Raw genomic sequence first — 5,318 nt, 5'->3', positions numbered from 1 at the left:
CTCCAAACCAAACCCGATTAAATTACTCCGTTTGGATGCGCCCTGCCTTGAGTCGCATCTCTGACTTAACATAATGTTGGTCAGTGTCACACAGAAATGTTCAGGAAATTTTAGTATGCTCGATGAATTTACAAAATGTGACACAGTCAGTCAAACCTGCTGGTTTTGGAAATACTTTACGCACTCATGAGCCTTAACTTCATGCAGAATTCGGTTTTTCTTCTGTTGGGCAGCTGCGTCTCGCAGCTTTGCGTGTTTTGTGTAAATCTTCCTCTCTGCCAGTGTCCTCAAAAAAACAAAAAAAAAAACAATCCCAACATAGAAGCTCAGCAGATGGCAAAAATAAATGAAGTAAAGCTTTGAACTAAAATTGTAGCTCATGATTGACTTGCAGGATGCCGTGTCTGGACAGCACATGTGAAACCTGTCTGGGAGTTGATTCTTTTTATCTGTGTTCACCCACTTCTTCTCAGTCCTCTTTGGATTTGACAATGGAAAACATTACATGGGTCCTAAGTCAGGGAGACAAAACGAATGACAGTGTAGCTTCCCATCTTTGCTTCATCTTCTTGCTGCCTTTCATGTAGACAAAAACAATAAGATTTCTTTCGTTTTTGTTAGTTCTCATACATAAATGCTTCTTATCATGATACAAATTTGCAGCATCCATGATAAACTGGATGAATGCAAAAGCAAGTAAAAAAAGAATGATCCAGCTTTCTTACTTTTTTTGTGAATATTTAAATGATACTCTGTTTTGAAAACAATGTTTTTTTCTTCTACATGACTAAATAATTGTTGTTTTTTTTGGGTCAAACCTCCAGAGTTGCATCCCACACGGATCCTGTCAGTACTCATGATCTCTGTGTTTCTGCTCTGCCTGCATCCTACTGGCATCGTGTCACTTACATAACACATCTGTGGAATTTTGAAATCACTTCGGAGGTGTGAAACACGGCCGCACGTTTCGCTGGGGAAGCGAGGCAGACGAGTGAAGCGAGGCAGACGAGTGAATCTCAGCGTGATTTGATCATGTGGTCCTTGAACATTTTCAACGGTTGGATGGCTGAAGAAGGAATCCAGAGTCTGGCCTCCACCCTCTGAGACGCCGCTCCCCTCAGCAGCAGGTCGGGTTTTCATAGTTCTGAGCAACAACCCCAGACTTGAGCTGTGAAGTGTGTTTTGATGTTTAGAGCTAAAAAAAAAATATTAGTACCATTGAGGCTTGAGAACGTAAAAGAAATTGAGCAGATTTTTTTTGGGTTTCTTCAAATCTTAATGGAAGCCGTTGTGGAGGAAAATCATCTAAACTCTTTTCCTCAGCTAGAAACTGAGTTTCTTTCTGTGCCAGTTTTAAAAAAACAACGGATACAATTTTTAAAACTGTGTTTAATTGTATAGATAATTATGTAATTATCTACATTTATATTTTTTATATTTATCCTTTGAGTTCTTCTCATCAGTGACTCAGTCATGGTTCATGAGGGAAACCTGGAAATCCGTCTCCATAACAACATTCTCCAGTTTAATCTGGGGATTCCCATTTGTTCTCAGGAAAAAGGGGATTTAAAATCCATAGTGGGCTATGGGAGGGTCCTCCAAAGGTACACAATATTTATGTCTTGTTCTGCAAACTGCAAGCTACCATTCTCTCCTTGGGAACCGTGACGTCAGACCGCCATCCTCATTGTTTCTCGGTATGCTGCAAACTGTTCTAGTGCAGGCTGAAGGTGATGACTGGAAAAGAAAAGATGAGAGCCAAAAGTTCCCAAACCAATAATCTACTCTCCACAACTATGCCTTGAGATCTGGTCCACGAAAACCATAAACAGCATTGGGGACAAGAATAAGCCCTGGTGGAGCCTAACGGTCACCAGAAACAAGCTTGTGCCAAGAATGACACAAATTCAGCTGCTGTTGTGGTTACACATGGATTTGAAAAGCAACCATGAACCCACTATAAAACACAGTTGCCAGGATTTCCCAAATCCAAACAAAGAAAAAAAAAACAACAAAAAACCCACATCTGGACTGGATAACCAAACTCTAATGACAATTATGTGAGGTAAAAGACCTAGTCAATGGTTTAGAGCATTTCCAACACCCTAAAGTGAGTTTTTCCTTGGAAAAGTACGTTGATACATGGGGTTGTCATTCCTCACAAGTACAAGAACCATTCCTGATGTTCTTCCAGGGTCAAGTGGTGGGCTCACATGCAGGGGTCTTCCTTCCAGGCCGAACCCCAGGAGCAAAGACCTCACCAAGCACTATGGGCAAGGTGTTTGTTTTCAGTTGTAGTCTGTCGTTCTTTGAGATTGTTAGCAGTCTAACTTATTCACTGAACTGAGGGCAGTTCAGGAGACCCTACCCAGAAGGAAAAATACGCTGAACGTAGCGCCCGGGATGTCAGGTGTACAAACGCCTTCCACCACAGGAAGGTGGCGGTTCTGTGCATATACTCAGTGTCACGTTTCTATATCCAGTGGTGAATTGACACTCAGAATAAGTTGTAGAGACCTACAAAATAAGTAGAAACAGGAAATACTTTTTTGTACCGTCTGTCAATCTAATGGACACTCGGTGTCTATAAGGCTTTTATTACAATGTCTGCTGATAGACAACAATAAAGCACTCAAACAAAACAATGTCAGAAGAGTCACTTCTGGGATTTTACTTATTTTTTCCTCTACATTTTTCTGCTACATTGTTATAATTCTACCTTCCCTTATGAGACGTGTTCATGCAGATGACTTGTGAGACTTAAAACCAGAAAGTCTGATGACTTCTGGACCTCTAGGGAACCTTTGAAGTGAACTGGAAGACCTAAGGTTCAGTTAAAATCTCTCCATCTTTTAGGAAAATGTGTCCTTATTGTACTGCATTTTGTACTTTCGCGTTCATCCTGCGATGGAGGCTCCTGGTACGTCTCAGCGCTGAGGAGGCTGCCTCGGGTCACAACACACCACCCAGTCAAATCAGGTGTGGCAGGAGGTGGAGGGACGACGGGCACACAAACAAGGACAAAGAGAGCGAAGGACCAACAGAAGGAAATTGCATTTAGGGGCCAAAGTGCAAAGTGTTTTTATCTGATCCTTTCATGTTCGGATTCCTAATTTTCGAGGAAACAAATCCGCATGTACATGTGAAGGGTTATATTTCGGCTTTCTCTTTATTCAGGAATCCGCTCACACAGAAATGCTCATTTCATGGGTTCGTGGGCTAATTCTGAAAGACCTCCACACTTCAGAGCGTTTGCTCACTCACACATACATCCAAAAGATTTTTCAGCCTACGTTGAGCTACATGTAGACGGGTAGGTTCAAAACAATCATCAGATGAAGGTGTAGGAGCTGGCTTTGAAAACATCCACCCCACCAGGACCGACTTCTCTCTCTGGCCTTCACGATTTGTAGTCACTCTGTCGGTCCCATTTCTCGCTCCAGTCCATTTCCTGTCAGAGAATTGCAAGTGGTAACTGAGTGGAACAGGAGTGATTACCGCGCCTGAATCCACAATGCGGTTTTATGCTTCAAGTAAAATGTTGTTGAAGCACCGTCTCACTCAGTAGATGGGTTTCAGGAATTCAGGCATCTGGTCTGCGTTTGTGTTTTTTTCTTTGATCCCTGTCATTAAAAATACGAATCCAAGAACAATGAATTTCTGAAAAAAAAAAAAGAGTATTAGAAGTGGGCCTTCTAAAACTGAGGAACAACATCTATTGAAAGACAGCCGAGGCTTGCTGCTTTCACCGAGCGCCCGGTGTGAAGCAGATCAGTTCAGTCCACTTCTTTAATGATCCGTTTGCTCAGAGATGAGCGCCGTACGAGAGAGCAAAAGCTTCAAAATTACTTTTCTTTTAATAAAGACGACAGGGTCACATCCACCTACAGCAACACCGAATGAAGAGACTTTTGTTTGCATATTCATGTAAGCCTTTTCTTTGTTTTTAATTATTTCGTTCACTTGCATCCCGGCTCTCCTCCATCTGCTATTCATTTCTGCGGCGCTCCCTGAGAGCAGCAGATCCGTCTGCCAGCTGCTGGTTTCCTGCATTCCAGGTCGACCCCCGAGACACACAGGCTCTGTTTGTAGTTCCAAACCAAACATCTCCGCTGTCTGACGGACACGTTCTCTATATCACAAGTGAAACAAAACATTTCTAAATAGGTTTTACTGTCATATATATATATATATATATATATATACTGCTCCGCCTAATCAACAAACACACTGTCAGCAGTCTCTATGAGGTAATGTGCATGACTTTTTAAATACAAAAGAAAAGTTTCATGTAGGAGATACAATATATTGCTATTTCTAAACACTGTTTTCTTAATTGAAAATAGCAGAAAAGAGTAGTTGAATTTCTCGGGGGTTGGGGGTTCTGTGATGAAATGGTGTCAGATTATATTAAGGGTCTCAATAAAGGAAAAAGGAAAAAAGTTCAAAATTGGTTTCAAAAGCACAGTGTTGATGTCTGGAGTTCATTAAAGTGGAGGTTCTTAGGGAAAAAGACCAAATCTCCCTTCATCACTATGTGTAGAACTGTTAGCAGGGGGGATTTCCATAAATTAGAACGACCTTCCTTGTTACTGAATTACAAAAAAATGGATCATTTGCAATTTAATTTCACCAAGAAGACTTGACAGAAGCTCAAGTTTGTTAATTCAGCAAGCTTTCACAGTTGAACATGTTCTGCAGAAGAATGCAACCATACATGTCTGGCTTGATGTCCAAAAGTAAGTTTCTGAATGGATAGCAGAAATCTAATGACTGAGTCCCGTGGCACGCCATCAAAGTGGGAAGAAATTATGTATTTTCCAGCCATAAAGCATCATTTCATGGCGCAATTAAGTAACTAAGTTACTTTCAGTTGTTGTGAAAATGCTGCATATATCAAGTAAGACTAAAAAAGAAATTGATTTCACATCATAGCCACATGTGATGCCTTGAAATTCTCTTCAAGAACCTCCTGCTCTTTCTGACACTCTTCCTTCAGCACTTCATTCCACCAATGCTTCTCCATGATGCAGTTTACAGAGCGTTGTAGTCCGTACGATGTGCTCAGCAGACAAGCAGTTCCACCAGGTGATTGCTGATTGGCTAATTGCTACTGTCACTAGTCTTGGAAACTCTTACTCTTTGAGTAAATCAGCAGCGCTTTGTATGAGCGAGCTTTCAGGCCCCCTGAATGGTTGCCATGGGAGATTTAAAGAATCGTCAAACAGGCATGAAAGAATCAAAGCAACCCTCCAAGTGTGTAGAAACATCCAGAGCCACTGTGCACAGGCGTGTGTAGGAAAGGGGCCACAGGTCCC

The 5,318-nt window shown here is 41.6% G+C and overlaps 1 long non-coding RNA gene across 1 annotated transcript; it reads left to right on the top strand.

The window, feature by feature from the left end:
* The first annotated feature begins 1,045 nt into the window (after positions 1-1,045).
* On the top strand, positions 1,046-1,812 carry LOC107836612 (uncharacterized). Its single transcript, XR_001662555.1, has 2 exons — positions 1,046-1,175; positions 1,724-1,812. It is a non-coding gene; the product is annotated as an uncharacterized LOC107836612 (long non-coding RNA).
* The last annotated feature ends 3,506 nt before the right edge of the window (positions 1,813-5,318 follow it).

This window comes from Poecilia formosa, unplaced genomic scaffold (assembly GCF_000485575.1).
Source record: "Poecilia formosa unplaced genomic scaffold, Poecilia_formosa-5.1.2 Scaffold70, whole genome shotgun sequence".
NCBI lineage: Eukaryota > Metazoa > Chordata > Actinopteri > Cyprinodontiformes > Poeciliidae > Poecilia > Poecilia formosa.
Note: the sequence above shows the minus strand (reverse complement) of the source record. Positions and strands in the feature narration are given on the sequence as shown.